General features: G+C 38.2%; 1 long non-coding RNA gene and 1 pseudogene across 1 annotated transcript; both read left to right on the top strand.

The window, feature by feature from the left end:
- Positions 1-16,750, top strand: part of LOC120159035 — a 42,110-nt pseudogene that overhangs the window by 10,304 nt on the left and 15,056 nt on the right.
- LOC120159034 lies at positions 8,673-9,650 on the top strand. The gene is made up of 3 exons (XR_005519313.1): positions 8,673-8,704; positions 9,444-9,533; positions 9,612-9,650. It is a non-coding gene; the product is annotated as an uncharacterized LOC120159034 (long non-coding RNA).

Raw genomic sequence — 16,750 nt, 5'->3', positions numbered from 1 at the left:
TGCATTCGATGTTCAATTAATTCATTGATGCATCGATGCATGTACTGATGCATCGGTGCATGCCTTTGAATAATTGATTTAAGGCTTGTTTTTGGTTCAAAATACTTTGTGAAAATTGTTTCAAAAATAGTTTAAGTACAAATCATAATTTTACACATTTAGTAAGGATTAAAATTGATCTTGAAAAACTTGGAGTAATAATTTGATATTCGGTTAATTGAATGGAATATAAAATTGTAAAATCATTTGTAAAATCTTAAAATTCATTTAACTTAATTTGTTATATCGAAATATCAAAAATGTTTTCAACAATCTCCCCCTTTTTGATATAACAAAACATTTGAGTAATTTTAAGATTTGTTTAAGAAATTATTTTTGAAATCGATTTTGAAAAACTTACTCCCCCTTACTATAGCACATCTTAAATTTTCTCCCCCTTTTTGTTAAATCAAAAAGACTCTATATAAACGTTTTAAACAAGAATTTTGAAAAACATTAGCCAATTGATATATTAATAATAAGCTGCTAAGATCACAATCAAAAGAGAGATTAGCCATTAGTTTTCATAAACAATATTCATAATAAAATGTGAAATGGCATAATTGGTCATATATCTAATGATGCAAAATGAATAAAATTCAAACCAAATATATTAAAATTAAGTTCAAACATTCAAGCATCCAAACATCCAAATAAACATAAACATTCAAATCAAAAAGTTTAACAATCCAAGTTCTTAAAGTTTAAAACCAAATATCATCAAATAACGTTTAATCATCCATAGCGGAATCGGGAGGAGGAGGAGGATAATGAGCTCTAACTTCAAGAGTAAGAGCATCCATATGATCACGCATCTCCCTCTGAAACTCAGTTATCGTAGACTCCATGGAAGCAAAACGCAGATCAAACGACTCTAGAAAAGATTGGAAATAAGGTGGCGTTTGATCATCTTACCGAGCTGGTACTTCCTCGTCAATATCTCTCATAAGCCTTTGAAGCTCTGGATCATTATCAGCGTCAGGAGCTGGAGGAGGAGGAGGAACACGAGAAGAACTAGGAGCAGCTCGTGAAGAACTAGCTCCCGGGGTTTGCTTACCGGGTCGAAAAGACCATAGTTCGGTGTTCTCATCCAATTTCCAATCCGATTTCTTTAAGGATGTGATATTGATTGGGTTTTGGAGCGGAATAGGATTGTCAAGGGAGACATCTAGACCGAGTTTGATAAACAAATTGCTTAGTAGACAACCATAAGGTAGGGTTTCTACATGCTTTGAGGGAATGATGTTTATGATATCGATAAGCGCGCTAAAGACAATATGTGGAAAATTGATTTTCTTTTTGTTCTTTATACAGTGCATCCACCATAAGTCTTTAGTACGTAGTGTGGAGTACTGACCTGCGGATGGTCTAAACCACCAAGAGATCATTAAGTGAAGAAATCGATCGTGGTGAGACCTAAAGGTACTGACACTAGCATTAGGAAGATATGGATATTCCACATCTTCCTTCTCATTAAATAAACCCTCGTCATCTAAACCAAAATGAGATGCGATGGATTCAGAAGTAATAGTGATATATTGTCCTAAAAGATAGGATCTAATCGCTATAGTACCGCACTGAGTTGTGTTCTGAATACAAACCGTATTGGAATAAAAGATGCGGACAAGTTGGTGAAAGACGATGGGTTGAAGAGAAAAGAGTTTATCAAACTTCCATCGGCGAAGAATTGAGAGATATTCAAATTCAAGTTTTATCATAGCTTGTAGAGAATGAATACGCTCTTCCCTAATACGATAGGATTGGAAGGAGTTCATGTACCTAGAGTACAATTCATCCCTACGGTTTTCAGGCATGTTAAAACAAGTACTAATGAGGGATGAAGGAATATTGGATGGATTTTGAGGTCTAGGAGCGGGAGGACGGTTTTAGTGAGACCGACTCGAGGATGACCTAGGGCGTTTGGGATTAGACATGGTTAGGGAAATCGGAAAAGAAATATCACCTGCAATTTTAAAACACATGTATGCACAACAATTAATCCCAAAACTCAAATGAGTCCTCAATAATTCAAGGTTCTCTAACAAAGTCCTAATGGGCAAATTTTTGAAAACTATTTAAAATTAATGTCATAATACACATAGTTTTCATGAAAACAACACAATTGAATCAGTAATTTTCGATTTTTTTTAATTCGAAATTTCAAAAACAATTTTGAAAGATTATGCGTTTTTGATGAAATTCATTGTAGAAACTAGTTTAGAATCATCATATAGCCAATGCCCGATAATTATTTCAAACTAGAACTAATCTAAACTAGTCCTAAGTTCAAAAATTTAATGAAATAGAGTTTTTGTGAAAATACCTTGAAAAATTCGGATTGAGGGGAATGAAGAGATGTTTTGCACGATTTAATGAGTGTAGCAGGTTTGTAGGATAAAAATCTTGAAGAATCCGATGATTTCCCGAAGGTTTTGAGAAAAATGGAGATTTAGGGTGAGAAGGGGACGAACAACCGTGAGAAGTTTAGAGTTTAGGTTTTGAAAAATAAAGAAGATGAAGCCTTTAAAACCTAAAACCCGACGGATGCATCGGTGCATGGTCTTATGCATCGATGCATATTCAAGGATGCATCGATGCATTGTTAAATGCATCGGTGCATGAAGCACAAAAATGTCAAAAATCCGTTTTAAACACTTAAAATGCTAAATAATTTGGCTCTAATGGTAATGGCAACTCATATATCAAAAATTAATTATGTTCAATCAATCAAATTAATCTTCAAACTTTATTTGAACATAAAATTAATTTTTATTAAGAATCATAAACTCCCCCTAACTAATAGCAAAAATACAATCAAAAATTATTATTATAAGCATTTTTCAGTATTTATTAAAAGTGCTAAATTATTTTAAACACTAAGTGAAGATAGGTCAGTTAAACCTAATTCTCTTCTAAGTGTCCAAAATCTTTCTTTATCTAAGGGTTTTGTAAAAATATCCGCTAATTGGTGCAAAGTATCAACAAATTCTAGAACTACATCTTCCTTAGTGACATGGTCCCTAATGAAGTGATGTCTTATTTCAATGTGCTTAGTTCTAGAGTGTTGGATGGGATTTTTAGTGAGACAAATAGCACTAGTATTGTCACACTTGATAGGAATGGTACCTACTTCAATTCCATAATCAAAAAGTTGTTGTTTCATCCATAAAACTTGTGCACAACAACTACCGGCTGAAATGTATTCCGCTTCAGTGGTAGATAATGCAACACAATTTTGCTTCTTTGAAAACCAAGAAATCAGCATATTTCCAAGGAATTGACAAGTACCGGAGGTGCTTTTCCTATCTAATTTGCATCCTCCATAATCCGCATCAGAAAAGGCATGCAAGCTAAAGCTAGAGTCTCTAGGATACCAAAGTCCTAAACTAGGAGTGTCCTTAAGGTATCTAAAGATTCTCTTAACAGCTAGTAAATGTGATTCCTTAGGACATGATTGAAATCTAGCACATAAGCAAACACTAAACATAATGTCCGGTCTACTTGCAGTTAGATAAAGCAAAGAGCCAATCATTGACCTATATAATTTAACATCTACACATTTACCTCCTTCATCTAAGTCAAGCTTTGTTGAAGAGCTCATTGGAGTGTTATGAGGTTTCCCATTTTCCAGTCCAAACTTCTTGAGCATATCTTTGACATACTTAGCTTGATTAATGAAGATGTCATCTTTTCTTTGCTTGATTTGGAGTCCCAAGAAAAATGAGAGCTCCCCCATCATGCTCATCTCAAACTCACTTTGCATTAGCTTAGAAAACTCTTGGCAAAGAACATCATTAGTAGAGCCAAATATTATATCATCAACATAAATTTGAACTACTAATAAATCTTTACCTTTATGTTTTAAAAACAATGTAGTGTCAACCTTTCCTTTTGAAAAACCTTTTTCAATTAAAAAATTTGACAATCTTTCATACCAAGCTCTAGGAGCTTGTTTTAAACCATAAAGAGCTTTTGTCAATTTAAGAACGTGATCTGGAAATTTTGAATCTTCAAAACCTGGAGGTTGTTCCACATACACTTCTTCTTTTATAAAACCATTTAAAAATGCACTTTTAACATCCATTTGATATAATTTAAATTCATGAAAACATGCAAATGCTAATAACATTCTAATTGCTTCCATCCTAGCTACATGAGCGTATGTTTCATCATAGTCTATGCCCTCTTCTTGAGTATAGCCTTGAGCAACAAGTCTAGCCTTGTTCCTCACTATATTACCACTTTCATCAAGTTTATTTCTAAAAACCCATCTAGTACCTACAGTAGATTTATTACTAGGCCTTTCAACTAATGTCCATACTTTACTTCTCTCAAATTGATTTAATTCTTCTTGCATAGCCATAATCCAATGTTCATCTTTTAATGCTTCTTTGATGTTCTTAGGCTCTATGCATGAAATAAATGCAACATAATTACAGATATTTCTAAGAGAAGATCGAGTAGTTACCCCTTTTGATGGATCACCTATAATTTCACCATCCTTGACATAGTTGTACTCTCTTGGAAAAGATACTTCCCTTTCTTCAATGGTTGGATTCTCGAGGGGATCATGAGTTTCCTCATCTTTTTTTTCTTCCTTTGATGATGATTCTCCAACGTCATGTCTAACGTCATTTGCTTGTGCAATACCTACATCATCATTAACAGAAGAATCCTTCCTTGGAAGGGGATTATCATCGAAAACAACATGTATAGACTCTTCTACAACTAAAGTTCTTTTATTAAATACACGATAAGCTTTAGAATTTAAGGAATAACCCAGAAAAATTCCTTCATCACTTTTAGCATCAAATTTGCCAAGATTTTCTTTACCGTTATTTAAAACAAAACATTTACATCCAAAAGGATGAAAATAGCTAATGTTAGGCTTTTTATTTTTGAGAATTTCATATGGAGTTTTCTTTAAAATTGGCCTAATCATTACTCGATTTACAACATAACAAGCGGTATTTGTGGCTTCCGCCCAAAAATATTTTGGCAAATTATTTTCACAAAGCATGGTTCTAGCCATTTCTTCTAAAGTTCGATTTTTCCTCTCAACAACTCCATTTTGTTGAGGGGTTCTAGGTGCTGAAAAATTATGGCTAATACCATTAGAATTACAAAACTCAATAAATCCAAGATTTTCAAATTCAGTTCCATGATCACTTCTAACACTAGTGATAGAGTAACCTTTTTCATTTTGGATTATTTTTGAAAATATGATGAAATTTTCTAATGCTTCATCTTTAGTACTTAAGAATAGAACCCAAGTGTATCTAGAATAGTCATCTACCAAGACAAATGCATATTGTTTTCCTCCCAAGCTAGTAGTTCTAGTTGGCCCAAAAAGATCTAAATGGATCAATTGTAATACTCTACTAGTTGATACATCATTAATAGATTTAAAAGAAACTCGTTTTTGTTTTCCTTTAGCACAAGCATCACAGATTTTATCATTATCAAATTTAAGCTTAGGCAACCCTCTTACTAAGTCTCCTTGAATTAACCGTTGCAAAACACTCATACTAGCATGACCTAGTCTCCTATGCCATAACCAACTATCATGCTCATCCTTAGCAACTAGGCATAAATTAGTCATATCAATAGAATCTAAATGCACCATGTAAATGTTTCCTATTCTATGACCAACAAGCATAATCCGATTAGATGCAATGTCAATGACTTTACAACCATTAATTTCAAATAAGACATTGAATCCTTTATCGCATAATTGACTAATACTCAATAGATTATGCTTTAATCCATTCACATATAAAACATTCTTAATTTGTATGGAAGAGGTATTACCTATTGTACCAATACCTTCAATGTGACCTTTTGAATTGTCTCCAAAAGTCACTTCTCCTCTATTTTTGGCGTTAAACTCAATGAACCGGCTTTTGTCTCAGGTCATATGTCTTGAGCATCCACTATCAAGGTACCATGAGTTTGAATTTGTTTCCCGTGCCTTGTAGCAATGCTCCTTTCCCTACAAACATAGATTAATTTTTGATTTTTGGTACCCAAATTCTTTTGGGTCCATATTCATTAGTTTCCAAAATCCTAGTCCCCTTAGGTATCCATTTGTGTAGGATATTCTTATCTTTAGTAGTAATGAGTTCTTTAGGAACCCACATACTTCTAATGATTTTTCCATTAGAGGTTCTTTGGGGACCTCTATGATTGTAGTTTCTAAAACTTTTTCTAACAAAGTTGGATGTTGAATTTCCACCTTTTTCAAAATGTTTTGTTCCAACTTTATCAAAAGAAGTTTTAAGATCATCAATTTTCTTTTGATGATCATCATTGATCTTTGAAAGTAAATTTTGCAAATCTAAATTTTTCTTTTCAAACTCTTCTAGTTTGATTTGCAAATCTTTGATTTTACTTTCAAGATCGTTGTTGGTTTTGGATATGAGTTTGTTTTCATTTTTCAATTTTGAAACATCATTTTTATATTTTAAAAACAATTTCTCATAATCCGAAGCCAACCCATTGTACTCCTCAAATAACTCATCATAAGATAAATCATCAAAATCGGATGAGTTAGAGGTTACCTTAGAATCTTCCCCGAATGCCATCAAGCACAAGTTTGCTACTTCTTGTTCCTCTTCATCGGAACCTTCTTCATCGCTCCATGTAGCCACATGAGCCTTGTGCTTATTCTTTGATTGACCCTTTTTCTTCAATTGTGGGTAATCATATTTGACATGCCCCGGCTTTTTGCATTCATAGCAAATGATTGGGTCGTTCTCTTTTGGTTCATTTTTTAGGCCTTCGTTTCGTTTGAATTTTCTTCCTTGGTAAGGTCTCATCATTTTTCTAAACCGTTTGGCAAACAATGCCATTTCCTCGTCATCATCATCATTATTAGAATCACTCTCATCTTTTGTGGATTTGAGAGCAACTCCAATATTTTTCTTCTTCTCCTTTTCCTTTGGTGTCTCTTCAACTTTATCAAGGTCCACCTTATCTTCGAGCATCATCTCATGAGTGAGGAGTGAACCGATAAGTTCTTCAAGAGTTAAGGACGATAGGTCCTTAGACTCGATGATTGCCGTCTTCTTTGATTGCCATGATTTTGGGAGGGAGTAGACTAACTTCCTCACAAGCTTTTCATTTGAGATGATCTCTCCATATGATTTGAGACCATTGACAATCGTTGAAAATCTATCCGTCATAGCTTTGATGTCTTCATTTGGTTTCATCCTGAAATTTTCATAGCTATGCGTTAGAATACTAATTTTTGATTTCTTTACCTCATATGTACCTTCATGTGTGACTTGAAGCTTGTCCCATATTTCTTTGGCGGTTGTACACGATGAAACTCTTCCGTATTCATCTGGTCTAAGAGCACAAAAAAATAATATGGATGGCTTTGGAGTTGAGCTGGAACATTCTTGTCTCTCCTTCACTCCACAACCTTGGATGAGTGATAGGCTTGATGTATCCTTCTTCTACGGCATTCCATGCTCCCATGTCACTTGCTTGAATGAAGTACATCATTCTATTCTTCCAATAGGCGTAATTAGCTCCATTGAAGAAAGGAGGCTTGTTGACGGGCATCGAATCAAGACCGGAGTCGTAATTTGAAGTGGAGGCCATTGATGACTTGGTAATCGATGTAACTCTTCCCGAATCGACTCAAGAGGCGATTAAACCTTCAAATGAGTGAGGCTCTGATACCAATTGTTGAGTTAATCGATCTACGGAATCGGCCAAGAGGGGGGTGAATTGGCAATTAAAAATTTCGTGGAAGCTTTTACAGAAAATTTAAAGAAATTGCACAGCGATTTACAGTGGTTCGACTTTCTCAAACAAAGTCTACGTCCACTACCTTAGCTATCCACACTAAGGATTTTCCAAAAAATTCACTAATTTGTTCTTTCTTTAGAGGCCAAAGAGATAACCTTACAAAATCCCTCAAGAGTATACCCCAACTCTTGAGAACACTCTTTTTCCCAAAGAGAAGATTACAAATTTGCAAACTTACAAGAAAACCTCACAAGGTAAGATGTTTGCACAATTCTAGAACTGTAACAACCCGAAAATTTTAAAATAATATTTTTAATTGGGAATTGAGGTTTTAATTAAGTTAATTGGTGAAATTTGAGGATTTAATTGGAAGTTTTTAAAACTTGTAGCATGTTTTAAAAAGTGGAGGAAATTCAGTGACCAATCACTGAATAATGCCAAGGAGTGTCGGCAGATTGTTCTTCTTCTTATATGCGTGCAAATTGATTCTGGTTTCATACCAGAACAATTTGCTAAGTTTTTTACCCCACGCACCTCAACTTCCGACGACGATTCTGACACCGTCCGAATTCCGATCGTCGTTTTGAAAGTACCATCGTGTTCGTTATCGAGTCAGGAACAATCCCCTCAATTTAATTGAAGCGAAACGCTGCCAAACGTCGTGAATTTCAAGTCAAAGCATCGACGTTTTTTTTTAAGCTCAATCGCCTAGAAAATCCTAAATTCATCGTCGATCGTTGCTCCTTTTACGACACCTCCCGCACCATCGTGTTCCTTGTGCCGTTCCGAGTCCGCCGGTGTCATCCTCGATCTCCGTTGACGGCGGCGCGTGGGGAGGTGGATCAGTCAAAGATTCGGCCGAGTCGAAATCGAGCTCTCCGCCGTTCAAAAATTTGAACCGATCTTTGTAAGTATCTCGAAATCGCTCAAAATAATTTTTAGAAATTTTTCCGTGATTTTTAGAGCCCCGGAGGACGTCGCACGCGCCCACACGCGCCGCCGCAGGCGAGTGAACGCTGGAAACCGGTTTTGACCGGTTTAAACCGGTTTTGAACCGGTTTTGACCGGTTTGACCGGTCACGACCGTTTACCCGTTTACCCGACCCGTTGACCCGACCCGACCCGTTGACCGTTGACCGTTGACCGGTGCTATTCTGGGAATTAATTCGGTTTTGGTGCTATTCTGGGAATTAATTCGAAATGGGTGCTATTTTGGTAATTTTTTTAAAAAGGGTTCTATTTGTGTAAAATGTTTGACAGTTTGTTGACCTCCTTTGACCAGAACTTTGACCGGCTTTGACCAGCTATTAGACGACCTTTGTTTTTGACCAAGAATACCTATCCTGATAGTTTTCGACGTTCCAAATCCGTTTTTGGGGTCCGTTTTGCTAAATTCAAACCCGAAAGTCTCCAAATCGTCAGTCAACCTCGTTGACTTTAATTTTGACCAAGAATTCGAAATTTCGAAAGGTCATACTTTATATTTTTCAACGTCCTGAGTTTGATTCCGAAGTCTATTTTTGCCAAATTCTGACCCAAAATTCCCAAATCGAGCATGTGAACTCAAAAAGGCTTAGTATCTTAATGTTTTGATTATTTTTAAGAGTTTTGGTTAAGGAATTGATTCGACAAAATATTTTATGAAGGTACTCGTGTTTCACCTGAGCAAGGATCAATTAGGTCCGGTGTTATCCATTCGTCAGATCAGTCTGAACCGCGTAATACGAGAATTACCCGTAGGTTTCAGTATATTATTTAAATAATATTTAGATTATTTATATTAGGATTCCAATAAGGATTTTTCCAATTCGTAGGGTCTAGCGCTGCAGCAGAACGTGATCGACATACCCAGTAATAGGCTTCCCTATCTGATTTCCCAGACTGTTACAGGTGTGTTTCCTAACAGTATTATATTACTGATTTAAATAATTTATCTGAATACCGAGTATTTGATATTTGATTTGCTGTATATTCTGATATAACTTCTGAATTAAGGTATTTCATATCGATTTCTGAGATCTGCTTATCTGATATCTGAATTATTGATTTGAATTCTGATTTCCGTATTTCTGCATATGGTTTCTAAGTATGAAATATTTGTTATGTTTTAAGTGATTAATCATTGTTTTCAATTTAATACATTCATTGTCATTTGGGGGGGTATTGTTGAAGGAAGATTATCTGCAGACTTCTCGGCTTTGTGCTCAGGGTCTAAATGGCATGTGCGGTTGGGTGTATGGTTCTGGGGAACCTACACAACTATGATGTGAACGGATGGGGGTAGTGTTCATGTTTTAAAAATAAAAATAAAAACATATTGCATAAACCGATTTCATTGAAAGATTTTATCTGTATATTTTTCTTATATACTGTATGGAGCACACTGAGCTTTTTAGCTCATTCTGTAGTTTTTACCCTTTTTCAGATAGTAGCAGACAGTAAGCTAGCAGATTTGGCATCAGTGGAAATCAACTACTTATTTTGTACGAACATATATTTCTATATGTTTTTCAGTTATGTTTGGTGACATGTATTTGCTATAATTTTGGACATATCTGTATTATTAATATAATGTATTGTAAGATAAAAAAAAAAAAACCTCTGAATGGGATATGTGACAACTTAGGTTTGAGTCTAAATCACAGACCGGGTCTAGGGGGTTACATTTGGTGGTATCAGAGCTTTCGGTTTTAAACACTCGGACTATATATGGTCCTAAACTTTGAATTTTTAAGAAATAAAAAAAAAATGTCACCTTATGTTATGATTTAAAGTTTTATCGAGATCCCTGATGCTAATCTGACATATGTTTCAAATTCTTCTGTAGAGCCTTATAGATCCAACGATGAATACTGCTAGAGGTCGTAGGACAGGACGTGGACGTGGTAGAGGGCGAGTCACTCGACCTTCTGTTACGATAGATGATCCGATGTCACCACGTGATCCTCCTGTTCAGCAAGTAGATACGACTCTTTCTCATGATGATCAGTTTACTCCTGTGAGAGACCCTCCCGTCACTGAAGATGAGGATTCTGAGATGAATGAAGACGCCATTAATAGAGCTATCTTCCGCATGTTTCAGAGAGCTGCTAGAGCCCCTAGTAACATGACTGCAGTGGAGATTTCAAATTCTCTGGTTGCTGCTGGTGTAGTACCATTCGAGGGTATTACTGGTGGACCTCCGACAGACGCTGAGTATTGGCTGGAGGACACAGAAAGGATTATGGATGAGATGGACCTCAGACCTGAGCAAAAGTTAAAGGGGGCCCTAACTATGTTGAAGAAAGAAAGCTTCAGATGGTGGCAATCCATTTCTGGTAGTATTCCGAGGAACCAATTAACATGGGATCTTTTCAAGACGCGCTTCCGAAGTCGCTACATCGGAGAGAGATATCTGCAGGAGCGACGCCAGGAGTTTCAGAATCTGGAGCAGGGTAATATGTCTGTTATGGATTATGAGGTTGAATTCATCCGATTGAGCCGATATGCTCCTGGACTTGTGGATACTGAGACAGATCGATGCTTGAGGTTCGAGAATGGACTCAGGTATGAAATCAGGAGTCGAGTCGCTACTCACCGAGAGAGGAATTTTGATGCTTTGGTTGAGATAGCCAAGACTGCTGAGGAAATAGAGCGACTGGGTATGGAGCATCGGAGAGATAGTGATCGAGCTCAAACCCGATTCAGGAGGCCTTCTGGTTCTGTTAATTCTTCTGCACATCCTAGCAAGAGAGGCAGGGGTGATTCCTTTCAGAGAGGCGGTGCGAGTGTCAGACCTGTTGCATCTGGTGCTTCAACTTTTCAGTCTACTAGACATGGTGAATCTTCTGGGTTGCAACCTTTGCAGACATGTGATTACTGTGGGAAACATCATCTTGGGGGAATGCAGAAGAAAATTTGGCACATGTTTTAGATGTGGTTCTAGTGACCATATTATAAGGGATTGCACAGTGTCAGTTTCTACAGTTCAAACACCAGCTCGTACTCCCGCTCGTACTCAGAGTACTGTTCAGACTCCTGTAGGTGGTCGTACTCAGGAGAGAGCACCTGGATCGGCTAATAGAGGCCGAGCATCTCAGAGTAGGGGTCCAGTCAGATCTGAGGCTAGACAACCTGCATTGGTTTACACTGCTAGACTTCGACAAGATCGAGATGGGCCTAATGTGACTGCAGTACTGTTACTATTCATTCAGTTCCATACTTTGCATTGTTTGATAGTGGCTCTACAAATTCCTATGTATCACATTCCGTTTCTGAGGGTCTAAATATTCCTGTTGAGAATACTGAGCGTTCAGTGATAGTTCAAAGTCCCTTAGGTCAATCTATTGTGTTGGATCGTATTTTTAGAGAGTGCCCTATAGAGATCAATGGGGAGATTTTTCTGGCTGACCTGATGGAGTTACCCTTTGAAGAGTTCGATTTGATTCTTGGCGTAGATTGGTTGGACAAACATCGAGTAAATATTGATTTTGAGACTAAGAGAGCTGTTCTGAAGACCCCAGATAATCGAAAGATTGTAATGATTGGGGAACGACGGGATTTCTGACGAATGTTGTGTCTGCCTTGGTAGCGGAGAAGATGATCAGGAAGGGTTCCGAGGCGTTTCTTGCTTATATTTTGGACACTAGGAGATCGCAATCCGATATTGAAAGCATCCGAATTGTCAAGGAATTTTCTGATGTTTTTCCCGAGGAGTTGCCTGGATTACCTCCTGATAGAGAAGTCGAGTTTGTGATTGAAGTCTATTCTGGTTCCACCCCGATTTCAATGGCTCCTTATCGTATGGCCCCAAAGGAGCTTAAGGAACTGAAAGTTCAACTTCAGGAGTTGTTGGACAGGGGATTTATTCGACCTAGTGTATCACCGTGGGGAGCCCCAGTTCTCTTTGTCAAGAAGAAAGATGGGACGTTGAGACTCTGTATCGATTATAGGAAACTGAACAAGCTCACGGTGAAAAACAAATATCCTCTGCCCAGAATCGACGATCTATTTGACCAATTTCGAGGGGCTTCTATCTTTTCAAAGATAGACTTACGATCTGGTTATTATCAACTCAAAGTGAAAGATTCGGATATTCCGAAAACTGCTTTCCGTACTCGATATGGGCACTATGAGTTTTTAGTGATGTCATTCGGGTTAACTAATGCCCCTGCTGCTTTTATGGATCTGATGCATAGAGTGTTTCGACCTTATTTGGACCGGTTTGTAGTTGTATTCATTGATGATATACTGGTGTATTCTAGAAGTGAAGTAGAACATGAGGAGCATTTAAGAATTGTTCTTCAGACTCTAAGGGAGAATAAGCTATACGCTAAGTTGAGCAAGTGTGAGTTCTGGCTCAGCGAAGTGACTTTTCTTGGACATATCGTCTCCGCTGATGGCATTCAGGTGGATCCAAGCAAAGTGGAGGCTATTCTGAACTGGAAGCAACCTAGAAACGTCTCTGAGATCCGTAGTTTCTTGGGCTTAGCTGGTTACTATCGTCGTTTCGTTGAGGGGTTCTCCCTTATTGCAGCTCCTCTGACGAAACTATTAAGGAAAGATGTTCCATTTGTCTGGTCTGAGGACCAACAAGCTAGCTTTGAGAAATTGAAGACTGTTCTAACTCAAGCCCCAGTGTTGATTCAGCCTGAATCTGGGAAGGATTTTTCTGTCTACAGTGATGCTTCTCATTCTGGATTAGGATGTGTTTTGATGCAAGATAGGAAAGTTGTCGCTTATGCGTCACGTCAGTTAAGGCCGCATGAGCGTAACTATCCTACTCACGATCTGGAATTAGCTGCTGTGGTTTTTGCTTTAAAGATCTGGAGACACTACCTCTACGGAGAAAAGTGTTATATCTATACTGATCATAAGAGTCTGAAGTATCTACTTACTCAGAAAGAATTAAATTTGAGACAGCGTCGCTGGTTGGAGCTTTTAAAGGACTATGATTTTGAGATAGAATATCATCCAGGGAAGGCTAATGTAGTGGCAGACGCCTTGAGCCGTAAGGCGATATCAGATCTCAGAGCCTTATTTGCCAACTTGAGCTTATTTGATGATAATAGTTTGTTAGCAGAGTTACAGGTTAAACCTACTTTGGCCGAGGAGATTAAGGCTAAACAACTCCTTGATAACTCGTTGCTTTCCATTATTGAACAAGTTAAGCAAGGATCGAGTTCGGAGTATACTGTGGATCAGGATGGTATTTTGTGTTTTCACGGTCGTTACTGCGTCCCTAAAGATGATGAGTTGAGACGGGTTATTCTTCAGGAAGCTCATAGTAGTCCTTATGCCATGCATCCTGGCGGGGACAAAATGTACAATAATCTCAAAGAACGCTACTTTTGGACTGGTATGAAGAAAAATATTTCAGATTTTGTGGCGAGGTGTTTGACTTGTCAGCAGGTTAAGGCAGAGCACCAACATCCATCTGGATTATTACAGTCAATTAAGATTCCTGAGTGGAAATGGGAGCGTATTACGATGGACTTCGTTACTGGTCTTCCTCTAACTCCTTCCAAAAAGGATTCTATCTGGGTGATTGTTGATCGACTCACCAAGTCAGCGCACTTTATCCCTATTCGGGTTAATTATTCTCTGGATAAACTGGCTAAGTTGTATATTTCTGAGATCGTTAGACTTCATGGTGTTCCGTTGTCTATCATATCTGATCGAGATCCGAGATTCACTTCCAGGTTCTGGAAAGCTTTGCACGAGGCTCTGGGTACTCGTTTGAATTTCAGTACAGCTTTTCATCCTTAAACTGATGGACAGTCTGAGCGAGTGATTCAGGTGTTGGAGGATATGTTACGGGGCTGTGTGATTGATTTCCGTGGTAGTTGGGAAGATTTCTTGCCATTAGCTGAGTTTGCTTACAATAATGGTTATCAGGCAAGTATTCGCATGGCACCGTACGAGGCTCTGTATGGACGTAGATGTCGTACTCCTATATGTTGGACAGAGTTACATGATAGAAAAACTTTGGGTCCAGATTTGGTTCGAGAAACTGAAGATACTGTCAGACTGATCCGTGATCGCTTAGAGAGGCATTTGATAGGCAGAAGTCATACGCAGATAAGCGACGTAAGGATATCGAGTTTGAGGTTGAAGATCAGGTTTTCTCAAGGTATCTCCATGGAAGAAGGTATTGAGATTTGGACGTAAAGGTAAACTGAGTCCGCGATTTATTGGGCCGTATCGTATTCTGAAGAAAGTTGGACCTGTTGCTTATCAGCTTGAGTTGCCTTCCCAGCTCAGTCGTATTCATAATGTTTTTCATGTTTCTATGTTGAGGCGATACCGTCCAGATCCAGATCACATCATTCAGGTTGATGAGGTAGAGCTGAGACCTGATTTGTCATATGAGGAGGAGCCTGTTCAGGTTTTAGAGAGGGATGAGCGAGTTCTTCGGAATAGGCGTATTCCAATGGTCAAAGTTCAGTGGAGTAATAGTAGCCCCTCAGAAGCTACTTGGGAGACATTGGAGTCAATGGAGATCCAATTTCCTCATCTGTTTTCATAAGGTAAATTTCGAGGACGAAATTTCTTGTAGAGGGGAGAATTGTAACAACCCGAAAATTTTAAAATAATATTTAATTGGGAATTGAGGTTTTAATTAAGTTAATTGGTGAAATTTGAGGATTTAATTGGAAGTTTTTAAAACTTGTAGCATGTTTTAAAAAGTGGAGGAAATTCAGTGACCAATCACTGAATAATGCCAAGGAGTGTCGGCAGATTGTTCTTCTTCTTATATGCGTGCAAATTGATTCTGGTTTCATACCAGAACAATTTGCTAAGTTTTTACCCCACGCACCTCAACTTCCGACGACGATTCTGACACCGTCCGAATTCCGATCGTCGTTTTGAAAGTACCATCGTGTTCGTTATCGAGTCAGGAACAATCCCCTCAATTTAATTGAAGCGAAACGCTGCCAAACGTCGTGAATTTCAAGTCAAAGCATCGACGTTTTTTTTAAGCTCAATCGCCTAGAAAATCCTAAATTCATCGTCGATCGTTGCTCCTTTTACGACACCTCCCGCACCATCGTGTTCCTTGTGCCGTTCCGAGTCCGCCGGTGTCATCCTCGATCTCCGTTGACGGCGGCGCGTGGGAGGTGGATCAGTCAAAGATTCGGCCGAGTCGAAATCGAGCTCTCCGCCGTTCAAAAATTTGAACCGATCTTTGTAAGTATCTCGAAATCGCTCAAATAATTTTTAGAAATTTTTCCGTGATTTTTAGAGCCCCGGAGGACGTCGCACGCGCCCACACGCGCCGCCGCAGGCGAGTGAACGCTGGAAACCGGTTTTGACCGGTTTAACCGGTTTTGAACCGGTTTTTGACCGGTTTGACCGGTCACGACCCGTTTACCCCGTTTACCCGACCCGTTGACCCGACCCGACCCGTTGACCGTTGACCGTTGACCGGTGCTATTCTGGGAATTAATTCGGTTTTGGTGCTATTCTGGGAATTAATTCGAAATGGGTGCTATTTTGGTAATTTTTTAAAAAGGGTTCTATTTGTGTAAATGTTTGACAGTTTGTTGACCTCCTTTGACCAGAACTTTGACCGGCTTTGACCAGCTATTAGACGACCTTTGTTTTTGACCAAGAATACCTATCCTGATAGTTTTCGACGTTCCAAATCCGTTTTGGGGTCCGTTTTGCTAAATTCAAACCCGAAAGTCTCCAAATCGTCAGTCAACCTCGTTGACTTTAATTTTGACCAAGAATTCGAAATTTCGAAAGGTCATACTTTATTTTTCAACGTCCTGAGTTTGATTCCGAAGTCTATTTTTGCCAAATTCTGACCCAAATTCCCAAATCGAGCATGTGAACTCAAAAGGCTTAGTATCTTAATGTTTTGATTATTTTAAGAGTTTTGGTTAAGGAATTGATTCGACAAAATATTTTATGAAGGTACTCGTGTTTCACCTGAGCAAGGATCAATTAGGTCCGGTGTTATCCATTC

The sequence above is a fragment of the Hibiscus syriacus genome, unplaced genomic scaffold, assembly GCF_006381635.1.
Source record: "Hibiscus syriacus cultivar Baekdansim isolate YM2019G1 unplaced genomic scaffold, ASM638163v2 tig00111339_pilon, whole genome shotgun sequence".
Classification (NCBI taxonomy): Eukaryota; Viridiplantae; Streptophyta; class Magnoliopsida; order Malvales; family Malvaceae; genus Hibiscus; species Hibiscus syriacus.
This window is presented reverse-complemented; position numbering and strand designations above follow the sequence as displayed.